General features: G+C 38.2%; 1 protein-coding gene across 1 annotated transcript in view; it reads right to left on the bottom strand.

Annotated features, from left to right (window-relative positions):
• Positions 1-11209, bottom strand: part of cdh11 (cadherin 11, type 2, OB-cadherin (osteoblast)) — a 54617-nt gene extending 43408 nt beyond the window's left edge. The window contains exon 1 of the mRNA XM_048184698.1: positions 10689-11209. The gene's annotated coding sequence lies outside the window, so the exon portion shown is untranslated. The remainder of the gene's footprint in view (positions 1-10688) is intronic.
• Positions 11210-13765: the final 2556 nt, after the last annotated feature.

Below are 13765 nucleotides of genomic sequence, written 5' to 3'. Positions count from 1 at the left end.
AAATTCAGGTCAAAGGAAACAAACAAAAAAACATCTGCAACCAAGAGTTACTGCATTCTCTATCAATCTCCCACTTCCAGTGACAATACACTGGAATATAAATAAACCTCAGAAGCAGAAAAACAGCTCCAAGTTAAGAAGTTATAGAATTGTCAGCTTTCATGTCACTCAAAATCTCACATTTCCTTTACTTCAAATGCTGCTCGAAGCAGTGCTTTTGAAATCCCCCATTTGGTGACGCACTTTCCTCTATTCTGTGTTAAGACACTTCTAAGGCACATTGGCTCACCCTGAACTGCCCTGTATAAAACACAGCAGAGTTCTGCACTAAAAGCAAAGCGAATTCTTTGGCTCTTAAATTTCAAAAGCAACTGTTCTAATCAAAGCATGGATGCGAGAAGCAGAATAAAGAAATAAGTTGAGTCGAATTACTTTAGTATATATACGTACGGCATGCAACAACTGACATATTATCAAGAACATGATGCAATTCATAAGCAACAGATATTATACTCTCTAGGCAGCAGTCAGTGCGTTAGCACTTCCATACGCACGTTCCTGACTGTTACCAAGCAGAGCCATTCAAACACAGACAGCTGTCAGGTCAACAATCACACGAGTGGGCATCAAAGGAAAGATGGTTTGCTCTGGGGTAAGAGGTGCATACAGAAGGCGAATGGGCGAATGGCAAAAGAAGAAAAGGACTGACTGGATGGGAACAGGTCTTTCTGGAATAAAATGAAAGACAGTGTTTTACATGACAGTTGTAGGAAGTACAGCTTGTTTGCTCTTCGTGGGAATGGTGGGATTTGTATGGATGGTGGTCTCCCCCCCCATACACCGCACTGTCCTGGTCGCTCAGCAGGGGCCAGGCTCCTCCATTACAAGCCAGTTCAGTTTTACGACGCCAGGATAACTGTCATGTTAATGAACGCCTTGCTGGCCTTCACGAGCCCTGTGTCCTTGTGGAAGTGACAAGCAGTGTACAACCTTTTACCGTTCTCACTGAAAAGGCCATTACTTCTCTTCTCCTCCAACAGTTGTAGTGCTAATGTTCAACAGCCTAATTAGAAAGGGAAGCGTTTGCTTTCCTTAAAAGACTGTCCACCCATAGGCCACCCACAATGTCAGGCAGCTGGAAATAATTTCTGCCTTACTGTAACCTACAAAGCCCAGCAAACAGGGGTCAACAGGATGTGGACACCCTTGTATTAAATTATAACAATTAAAACCTCAGGCTGGACGAGTCCCTGAGGCCCCAAACTATTTACTACAGAGCTTGTCCGTGACAGAAAGAGGTCTAAAAAGAGCTTTCCTGACACAACAGAATTTACAGAGGTGTGAAATTAAGTGCAATTTGGCATTACAGTGATCCAGCCAAACCTAAAATGCCTTAATGCGTTTTCCTAATTCGAGAGTGAAGAATTATTCAGAAAGGATATATGTGATGGAAAAGCTGTTGCATCAAAGACAAAGCCCCACAAATGGAATGACAATGTCTGCACTACAGAGGTAGCACTGCAACGTTAGGGGATTCCTGAGGGTGCTGCTGGCTCCAGAAATGTGAATGAGTTTACTGATGCAAACACACATTGACAGGCACTAAACAAAAATGGAGGGACAAACGCTCCCTTTCTCCCTTTTCTTTATTTTTGGTTAGTTTTACAGAAAACATACCAATAATATAAATAACTGCCAATCAAATCTTATCAAATATATTAAGATGAGTGAGTATAGTTGAATAATCCATGAAAAATATAATTTATTTTACAGGTTTAAAATGATCAGAAAGTAAGAAAAGGTCCAAATATTTCCCTTAGCCTTTATAAAGTTATACAAAGAGAACCATATCCTACTAAAGTCATCTTATGAATTTGATTACCACATCTTCATAGGAAATATCTTATTATATTCATCAATCACTTTTCAAAAGGTATGAAACATAACATTTGCTGGAACCACATTTAAAAGTTAAAATTGAGAGTTGAAGACAATTTGTAAATCGTCTGCAGATTTACAGATAAGCAGAATTAATTTTCTTGCATACAAAGAATTAATGGTTATTACAGTTTCTTTAGTTTTATTTGAACTTAGATCATGCACTTAATTTATTATATATATATCTGTACATGTTGTCATGTAGAAAAAAAAATAATGTTTAGTATTGATTTAGTAACATTATGTAAATGTTTCAGAAAATTAAGATGAAAAAATAAAAATTAAACCATTTTAACTGATATTTCAATTATTATACTTATTAATAGAGCGGGCTGTTGTTGGCATGATTTCCATGTCTTCTTAATTTTCTCAATGCGTCTATAACCCTTGAGCACTACTTGTGAAAACTTTGCGCACTGAGGCTGGTTGAGGTTAGACGCTGGTCAGTTTGAAGCGTCTGCCTCCTGGTCTTGATCTCGCCGGCAAGGCTGAAGACTGAATCCGCCATTGTGGCTGCCTGATAAAGAGATTAGGGCACTGTGAAAGGAGGCGGGACAGCATCGCCGTGCATCTGAGATGCTTAGCTGAAAGGCCCATTGTAGGCCCAGTACACATCCTGCCTTCCCAGAGTACTTGACAACCAAAACAGCCAACAACAGAATTCCTGTGTCAAACAAAACGCTCCTTGTCTACCCAAAGGTTTATCTGCCTCATTTACAAATGTATGCCTTTGTGACCAAACCGCTTCCCATTAACCCAGCCACTAGAAGCAGAACTAAATAAATTATTCACTCATTCCATGCTATTTTTGTTGATCTCAGGGTTAAAAACGAAAATGACACAAATAACGTTTCGAGAGATGTGCTGACTGAATGCCCCTCACTCTTTAAAACATCAATAGAAAGGAAAAGCAGGATCCGAGAACATGTGCTGGGACTGTCCCACTACTCTTTTGAGTGCTTTTTCTTTTTTGACTAAAAATTTGATTAGCATATCACGTCAAAAGAGTTTATTATTTTCTTACACATTATAGAACACCAGATGTTCCAATCCAATTGATTTCATACGCATTTTCTTTCTTTCTTTCTTTCTTTCTTTCTTTCTTTCTTTCTTTCTTTCTTTCTTTCTTTCATTAAAAAAAAAAAAAAAAAAAAATCATCTTTATTGATTGAGTTGCAATTTCCCTTGGAGGAAATGAGCTCTTCAGATAGTTAAATTTAGATAAATACATGTAATCAATCATGCATCTTGTCCTATTATAATTCTCTGGGGAAAAAAACTAAGAGATATAATAGAGAAACTAATATAATTTACATATCTTTTCAAGTCTTCAGATCCTGGCAGAAAAAGGACCACATCACAGCCTGGATCTGGGGCCCTGCGATTGGCTAAAGTAAACAAAATTACTGATTACAAACCCCTGGGATTAATTTTGCATCATAATTCATTCGAGACAGATTTCCATCCAAAAGTTAATATGAGACCTTGGAGATCACGGATACACGGCTATGAACGCCAAGGACTACAGAAGGTTATCAGTGCCATACTTGTTAAACTCCCAAGCTCAATTTATCCTACTTATTATGTATAAACACAAAAAAATTGGAAGCCTTTTTTCCGCATCCCTCGCCTGAAATATTGGCCCACCAGGTTATTCAACAAATTCTTTTATCTTCCACATCATCTGTTCCATAAACCTAGTTTTCTCTCACCGTTTGGGAGTTGTTGCTACTCACAGCCCTTTCCACTGTTCTTTTGGTAACTGAGTTGTAATTGGCCTGCTTGTTATTCACTGCTGACAAAGCCCCAGTGCTGCTAGATTTGGACCTCTTGTTTTCTCTGAGTGAACCAGCCAAACGCTAGCATTGTGGCCAGGTCTTTAGAGAAGGGTGCCCATCAGATGGTCAGTGGAATGGAACATAGCCTGATTCTTCACACACCATTGTGTCAGCTTAGGGATTAAAGGGATGAATATTTTATCGAGGCCACCAAAATGGCCAGGATCGCATAAAACTAAAGCGCTATGTCTGGGAGGTGATAAGTTACGTCTTCCTTCATTTCTGCCAAAAGAAATGACTGTGTCCTCAGAGGTCCAAAAAAAAAATAAAAAATAAAAAATAAATAACAAAACAAATAAAAAGCTCTTTTGAAAAGAAAAATCCTGTGCGGCCATCCATAACCATAAACATCACACGTGTCAAATTCATTTTGTTTTGGAGGATTTTCTCCGTCTTTCATCAGATAAGAAAAAAGGTAGTAGAGGGGAGATGAGTGACAGAAAAAAAGGCTGATGAGGTGGTAATATAACATGGAAAAAGCTCAGGGTATGGCTGAGTGGAGGCCAGGGCTCTGAGATGAATTCTGACGAAGGTTGGTGGAGATAGAGGGAGCAAAAGAGTGGGCAGTGATGAAGAGAAATAAGAGATGACTGACTGAGATAGACGGGGGAGTTCAGACTGTTTTCGCACAGCCCGTCTGACATTTACAGGGCCAGTTTGGAGGAAAGAGGCTGGAGGAAGCTCTTGACCTCCACTTCATTACAAGCCCAAAAGACCCTCCACCACATTAAATATTGAGAACAGGTGAGGCAACAGCTCTGAGGAAATACAACAGAGTAAAAGGACAGCAAGCAATGAGAGAAGCATTGAACTGTGAGAACAGCAATGCACTTTCCCCTCTCTCTCTCTCTCTCTCTCTCTCTCTCTCTCTCTCTCTATCTCTACAGCAAACTTAAAATCCAATTTCATGCCTCATGTCTTAAAGTGAGCTAATTTTAGGAGATTTCCTTTTACTATTTTGTTTCTGCATTTCAACAATCTGCAGCAATATTCATTACCATTAAGTAGGAAACAATAAGTCACTTGAACGTTGCTACGAAAACCCATGTGATGGTGTAGCGCTTGCAAAACCGTAAGAGACAACTAGCTTTGGAGACAAATGCCAGGCATTAGCCGCTGTCATCATGACTGCCATTCTCTGTCTTTTTCTTTTTGTTCTGGTAATTTCTGGGCTGGTGAGTCAACAAATAAATATTTAAAGACAGAAAGGCACTTTGATTTACGCGCCCCACGCATTCAGAGACAACCTTCCAATACATGTCGTGCGAAATTACAACGATCAGCGTTGTGAGTCAAGGTGTGTTCTTCCCTATTGTTTCATTACATTAGAAGACTTAATTAGACAAAAGAACAATGAGTGTCTCAGGGAAAAGTTTAATTGCACAAAATCGTACATTGCCAATAGCAAAGTGATAGATAGGAGAGAGTTGGAGCGAGTATTAGCGTATTATGCAAATGCATCACCATATGCCACCAGGTAATGAACCCAGAGCACTTAATTCTCTGATTGCAGACTATGGTTGATCTGTAAATTAAAAGATGTTAGTTCACTTTCAGCAGGAACAGAAGGGGGTATTTGTGATCCATTTGTGCCGGTGCACTCTTCTGATTGGTCTGCGAGGAATGCAGCCCATGCTCATTGTCATCAGTGTATTGAATATTAGTGCGGTTGTGCATTGTGGCAATGCTGGGCTTAAACAGGGAAAACCCAACAATTAGCTTTGTTGCAGATGCAAAGAAGGAGTAATGGACCGTGTCACTGCAGATCAGTTCATCCACCCACCCCTTTCACACTACAGAAGGAAGAGTTGCAAACCTGTGTAAACCCTTAGTAACACTAACCAGATGGCTGGTATCTGGACTCACAAATAAGCTACTTCCAGGATTTCACTGAACATCCGGAAGAACTAATGCATAGAAAACCATATTCATGCAACCACATGTTGTCATCCTTATGTGTGGTATGTCCCATGCTTCCTGTATCTAACCCACCGCATCTGTCTAATTATTGGTATTAAGACTGGAATTCAAACTGAGAGGGGAAAAAAAGAGAGGGAGAGTTAAAGCACTTTTGTCGTAGGATACATTATAGAAGAAAAGGTTACATGTCTCATGTCTAATTGCTCTGTGTGGAAATGGGTTCAGGATAATGCTATCTGCTGTTTTGCAGCCAAGTCTGAGAGAAGAATCAGGCCTATTACTGGCCATATACCTAAGCCACATCACTTATGACCAGTGCTTTCTTTCTAAAGGTCAGCTCTAAGAGAACGCAGCACGATTTGGTATTTTGGATTAATTTCAACAAAAATTATTTCAAAAAGTATTTTAATGACTAGGTCTAGGTAATATCACTGGCAAAAATGAGTCAATTTGATTATGTAAAATTTGGTTTAATATCAAAGATAGGACTGAATAGATTAAGAAACAATATGTGCAATTAAAGCAACAATAAAACACATTTTCAAACCTGCAGATAATGTCAAACCTAAATGTGCTAGCTTACCATTAACAATTCCATGAGGTAATACCACAAATATAAATAATAAGAAAATCTGTGTGCTCAATAGTCTTTCTTGTTTATTTTTAATCAATTAATTAAATTAAAAGGCATTCTATTGAGAAAAATAAATGCAGGCAGTAGAACGCCAACGGAATTGAATCATTTTGCAAATATGTGCTTTACATTATCTATGCATTGTCATCCATAAAAGAATAAAGGATACAACAATCAAAGAAAGGGTGAGTTACATCATGGTCTTCAAAGGCAAAGGTTAAAAAAAAAAGTGTGATGATATAGTGCTAGATCAAAGAGTGGTCTTGACATCAGGAAAAAGGTATTTCCAAACCGCTTTGACAAAATCTACTTGGCTTGTCACACTCCAGGCCATCCAGAGTAAATGAAGAACATTAACAGTGAAGCCTAGTAAAACCAGCAAGCCATACCGTTGGCAGCAAATTCACAGTGCATTCTCGTGTATTCATTCATAATCCTGTGTATTTTCAGAGCAGCACTTTGGCTTCAGATTGCCAACATTTCTGTGTGAGATAACATATCACACCAAATCTCATAAAACAACAAATACCAAACTGCAATTGACAAAATGTTGTTGATCATCTTACGCTGTTCATGTCAATACATCGGCACATACCTTTGTATCACTAAGATCCTCTCATGTGTTGTTCATTAGACATCTTTTCCACAATCTAAACATCTACCCACTGCATTAGACAAGAGATTATGAATAATGAGTAATGTTTGTCATTGCACCACCTTGTAAAGTAAGGCATTAAAAGAATGAAAAGAAAAAAAGAAAATCACCCCCGCTCTAAAAGTTAGCATATAAAAGGGTGTATGATTTTCTGCTTTGCTAATTGCTCCTCATAAGGGTGAATGGATGTATTCCATGCACCCACACAGTGATTAGTACAACCACGTTCACCATGAAGGCTGCTTTGTATAAATGAAGCTATAATTTTCCACTGTGTCAAATACTCTATTAATAATTCTTTGATGGGAATTTTTAAAAAACGAACGCATCCAATTTATTATCCTGTTGCCATATTTCATCCACCATATTTTATAGTGGTAATTGTAGACTCTTTTCATGACTCTTTGCAAAAAGCACTTTACAGTAATATATATATATATATATATATATATATATATATATATATATATATATATATATATATATATATATATATATATATATAGTACTGTGCAAAAGTCTTAGGCACGTCAGTATTTTCACCCCCCAAAAAAGGTTTTAAGCCAGTTATTTATATATTTTGCTGTAGTGTGTCAATAGGAAATATCCATTCACATTTCCAAACATTCATTTTGCCATTAATTGTAATAATCCTGTGAGATTTTTGAATACACAAGGAGTCTGACAACAGCCAGTGCTCCACACAGTGATCTGATCTCACCATCATCAAATCCGTCTGTGATTACATGAAGAAACAGATGAAACTGAGACAAACGAAATCCAGGAGAACTGTGGCCGTGTCTCTAAGATGCTTGAAGAAACCTGCCTGCAAAGATACAGTACTGTGAAGAGTTTTAGGCACTTGTGTAAAAATGCTGTAAAGTGAGGATGTTTTTAAAAAATACTGTTATAAATAGACTTTATTTATCAATTAACTTAAATTAACTAAATCAAAACAATATTTTGTGTGACCACCCTTTGCATTTAAAACAGCTCTTGTCCAGGTACACTTGGGCATCATTTTTCAAGTAGCTTTTTAGGCAGGTTTCTTAAAATCTCTTGGAGACACGGCCACAGTTCTTCTGGATTTAGTTTGTCTCAGTTTCATCTGTTTCTTCATGTAATCACAGATGGATTTGATGATGGTGAGCTCTGATCTCCATGTGGAGCACCGGATGTTGTCAGACTCCTTGTGTATTCAAAAATCTCACTGGATTATTAAAATTAATGGCAAAATGAATGTTTGGGAATGTGAACGGATATTTCCTATTGACACACTACAGCAAAAGATATAAATAACTGGCTTAAAACCGTTCTTGGGGGGTGAAAATACTGACATGCCTAAGACTTTTATTATTTTATATATATATATATATATATATATATATATATATATATATATATATATAAAAGATCAAATCTGCATGAGGGATTCAAACTTGCCAAGCAAATCACCAGCTTTATACAATAGAAAGTGTAGAGTTCTCATACACTCAAGTCACCAGTCATAAAAAATTTTATTTATGTGTTCCAAGGTCACTAACAGATGGCATGAGATTCCTGCACTGGAGACATTTGGCACAAACAACTTGGCCCTGTCCAAGTGCTGGTATAATCATCATTATTCTACGCCTGAGTGGAAACCACCACAATGAGACGATACTGCCAAGGAGGCTGCCCGAAGAATCTGAAAGACTTTCTTCATGCCTCAACATGAATGAATTTACCTAGGTGTGGAGATTAATTTACCTTTTTTTTTTTAGCAAGCAAAGCCAATTTATGTGCAAAGCACTGTTTGTCTGATCGTAACTTCACTTTTGCTTTTCAAAAGATCTGCTTTAATGAAACCTGAAATGAAAATATGGACTGATCAGATGATCTCTGAAAATCTGTTCTAGCTGAGGTATTCTTTTCTTTAATTGAAAATTAAACTCAGCACAGAGATCTCCCAGCCTTGTTTGGATGTGGCTGGTGGAAAAAAAGTGGGCTCTTTGTGAAGCTTCACAAGTCACCATAACAAATGCCTTTATTTGTTGAAAATGACTGAGTCTCTTCCTCTATCGACCCGCAGTGATGTGGGACTGGAGCAGCGCACCCAACACAATGCAAGAGCAGGAAACCGGGGCTTCATTTTTTTTTCTCCCTGCACACAACTCCAAGGTGGTAATGTGACACCAAAGGTAACAGAAGCCACTGACTAGAAAGATGTTAATCCTGACAAAGTGCCACAGCATTAGCCAGAGCCTCTGCTAGATTGAATTCTGCATCCCTGGGGAGCGTGAGCAACACAGACGGTGGCGCTCAATCTTTTTGAGTGGTCCTCCGAGACAAAACTGTGGTAAGCAAACTGGGCCAGGACTGAATAGAACAACAGCACCCTCTATTGAATGCATGTGAGCGTACATGGTGTTCTTCAATTATTATTTTTATTATTATTATTATGATTATTATTATAATAAATAATGCCCACACACTTATTTCTACATATTGGATTGATGAGATAAGAAAAATTGGACTTTGTTTAATATTTGTATAATTTCCATATCTCTTTTTAGGCCTATAGATGTAACTGCCACAAAGTCACAGACTTTGCACAGACATCTTATAATACATATCACGTTGCATTGAGTCTGACAAAACGTTTCTAAAAAAAAAAAAAAAAAATAGAAGACCAAAATATGACGTTTAAAAAAATCTAACCTAATTTACATATGTAAAATCCTCAGCATCCCATCCAGACACACACACACTAATTCGCTTTACTAAATCACTCACTATCTTGACCAGTTCTGCGTGTCATAAAGAGGAAATACAGAGCTGATATTGCTCATAAAAGATTTGTGTAATGATTCATGGTGTGATTCTCACAATGGGGGGTATATGACTGTTTTTATGCCCGGGGTTGTGCTCTCTCACCACCCGCACGACTCCTCCATTCCCCACCGTGAATGCTGAGGCGTTTGTGGATTCACTCCAGCGACAGGCGACGCGCGTTCCCTTCTACAAACCAAAAGCTCGTGACGTGGAGAAAGACTATAGCCTATATAAAATTCTTCTTAAATAAATTAACAAATAAACAAACAGAGGGCACCATGCCTGCACCTTGCAGTAGATGTAATCATTATTATGGATATTAGAGCTGCATGGAAAGTTGTTCCCAACACTCGACGATCTAGAGTCCCACATATCTTGCCAAAGTCACGAAAATAAAACAAATAGCCTAAGCTAAGCTAATAATGATGTCGAATAACCATTAAAAATAAAACTGCAGGTTATTTCTAAAATAGCTAAATATATATTATAGCCTATAATTCATTAAACTTGATTATTTTTTTTTTGTTTGTTTGTTTTTTCAGGCTCAGGCTCAGTGGAACGCAATGCATCTCCACCACGTCGTGCTCACGAGCGTGAAGAACAGCTAAAAACTAAAAGTTGAGCTTCTCGCTGAGCCATGAGCTCCATGGTCCAGCTGTCTACAAGAGCAAATCCCTACTCTGAACGCCATCTGAAGAGCTCACATTCACAACAGACTAAAGTGTGCATGGTTTACAATAGGTGTGCAGTCACTGCAAAAGAGCTGTTTGCTGAGGAATGGAGAAAACCTTAGGTGAGAACGGCTGACCTGTCCTCTCCGTTCCTCTGAAGACAGCTCTTTGCAGTCCAGCGTGGATATGATGCGCATTTCAGCATCATCACTTCCTACCTTTGAACACTTTTAGACGACACCGGTTGTCCAGTGGTGGTCCCAACAGCTGCTAGACGCTGCCACTTCTTCTCTTTGACCAACAATCAACATCCAACGAGAGCAGTCTGTGTATTAGCACTCCAGACACAGGGTCCTCCTTGCAAAAGTCCTCTCCCAGAATTGAAGCAAAACGTAAAAACCCGGTTGATTTCTTTCTCTTTTTTTCCCCCTTCTTCAAGTAAGTACCGAAGGTAACTGTTAAATAAAGACTGGTGAAATGAAACTGTGGTACGTCCACGATCAGTCAGGTGCAGATGCTCTGCGCGCACGTTCGCTCTGCTCCTCCAAGAGCTGGAATGATGATAACCGGTGCGATGTAACGCAAGCAGGATGTGTGTGTCTTACTGCCGGTGACTGTGTCGAGTCAACCCTCCTTCTCTCCCTGCGTTTCCAGATGGAAGCAGTTTCTCATCTGTCCTGTCGTGCGGTCCCATCTGAAGCGAGCGGCCAACGCAACTGTTAAACCGGCCTCTAAAATCCTCCTCCAATCAAAACAAGCGGAAGAAAGTGAGCCCCCACTGGGGAATGAAAAACCCTCTCGTCTCAATCAAATCAAATCAAATCAAATCAAAAATGTAAAAAGTGAAAAGTCTCATTGAGAAATCCAGCTGATAAAACGAATTGAGATCATTTGGAAATTCATAATATCTCTTTTAATCTCGTACTCTCTCTTAGTTTGTTTTATTTAGTTGACATATAGGGAAGACCGAGGACTGCACGTTTTTTTTTTTTTTTTTTTTCTTTATCTATCTTTGATATAATATTTCCATATTTGTTTTATACAAATTACGTATCACTAAATATTCATGTTGCTATATAGCAAAGTTGTGGGTGGATTTATTGTTGTTAAATTTTAATTTTTAGTTACAAAATAATTATGTTCTACTTTTAATGAAAATTTAAATAAATATTTTAATAAAAAAAACCAAATAAATATAAACTATTTTATTAAATACTTTATCTTATTTATTGGTTCGTTTTTAACATGTTTTCAGTGTTATTAAATTACATTATGACTGTGACTTCTGACAGGTCAATATAACTTTTAAACTGTTCTATGATGCACAATATAGTAACAGCTATGACATAAACACCTGTTGTGTTAGCCATATCATTGCACAATGTATGTTATTTATCTTGCATAGCATTGAATGGGATTTGCAAAAAAAAAAAAAAAAAAAAAAAAAAAAGTTTAATTAAAAAAGTGTGTTCAAGATATTTTCAGTATGGCCTAACAATTTCTATAAGCAACAAAAGGTACTCAAAAGCCATGCTGTATTTTAAAGGTATAGGTGAGTTACAACTTACTTCAACACTCCCCAGTTTCCCCTACTTCAAAGTCGATTTTAGCTTTTAGAGTAATACAATTATTTAAGAATAAATTCAGTGTTGCACACAGAAAATCACAGGCACTATGCTCACAAAAACTCATTTTGGAAATAGGCCATTATGTTGTAAGACCATTACTCTGGTCATCATGTCAGAGCTTAATTGTAGGTTAGGTCTATAATTATGGTATCCATTACTGCCCTGCTAATTGGAATGTCTACTTTCACAATTGTGCTTTGTTGATTGAAATTGGTAGTCTACTGAAACTGCAGTTTGACCCACTTCTTTTCCATTTGTGGCTTAAGTTTGAGGCAGGAAAGGCTCTTTTTCTGTGAATGTGGATCATGCTGAAAATAAAACCGATCTAATATCCCTATTCAGAATCTCATTTGAAGTCTATCAAGAGAAATGCAAAACACTCAGTTTAGATGTTGAGTTTAATGAGATGAAAATCTTGTTCAGTGTTGTTTTTGCACCAACGTTATAATAAAGGAAGACAATAATGATTGTTCGCTAAAAAATTGATTTCCTTAGGCGTATTTATGGTTTGGGGTTCAGACTGAGCAAGCGTAGTGGTGTTCATTAAGAACAGCTCCTGGTCATATTCAGCATGTGCTCTATTCCTGATGTCTTTATGGCAAGAAATCCCAAACATGATCCTCTCTGCACAGCCATTTGGCTGGGGATATAGTGAACAATCAATTCAGTCAGATTATTAGCCCGTCTAATAATTGAATTGAGCTGTCGCTCGGGTAATGGATTCACTGCTCACACGGCCGCTTCAGCCAAGGCTGGTTTAAAGAAGTGTGTGAGAGAGAAGAAGCAGAAGAGGAGGAGGAGGGGGGTGTGGATGGAATAGAAAAAAATAAAAAATAAAAAAACAGAGAGAGCGCCAACGTTGGCAGTGTTACCTCAGGATGGCAGAGCAATCAGATCCATGTCAGTTTTTAATCAGGTTCCCTGAAGGCACAAATTAGCCGTCACATAAGGAAAATGTCTTGCTTTGCCTTTCCGTATCACAATTGCATGTATCATCGTACAAGTTTATATCTGAGGAGAGCCTGTCGAGGCTCCTCGAGAGGATTCCATGGCACGCTTTATACAGTTTGTCTTATTAACTTTCCACCAGAGATTATATGACAGTTTTGATGTAACACATTAAAAAAACCCACGAAGCCACCATTTAATACACTTAAAAGCCAAAGATGAACATGTCTTTTGTTGTTTTACCATTTTTTTCGCTTGCCAATATCAATTGCAGGGTCTTACATGGGGCACAGTTGGGTAAATAAAATCAGACACCCATGCCAATGTGCATTCCGACAGCTGAATCAAACATGTTCCACCACAGCTTGGATTCCGACACACTTCAGAACTATTATTTCTCCGTCTCTGATGTTTTGATCATGCATTCGTTGCAGAAACAGAGGAAGCAGCCAGACACATGCACTCTTTGATATAATATCCATTTTGTCTAACCCTATTTTAATCCACTAAGAGACACTGATATCTGTTGGTGGATCAGAGACCTGGCAGGGGTCTTCGCACAGAGCACGGAGAGGAGCTGATTACTCAATCTATTGCGGTGGGAGTTCAAATGAAAGAAAAACAGAACAACCTCAGTCACAGTAATGGAGTGGTACATCTGACACCTTATCAGTTGGAGGTGCTCATCAGAGAGAGCTTGCTTTATTTTCTTTAAGAGA

This window comes from Megalobrama amblycephala, linkage group LG3, assembly GCF_018812025.1.
Source record: "Megalobrama amblycephala isolate DHTTF-2021 linkage group LG3, ASM1881202v1, whole genome shotgun sequence".
Classification (NCBI taxonomy): Eukaryota; Metazoa; Chordata; class Actinopteri; order Cypriniformes; family Xenocyprididae; genus Megalobrama; species Megalobrama amblycephala.
This window is presented reverse-complemented; position numbering and strand designations above follow the sequence as displayed.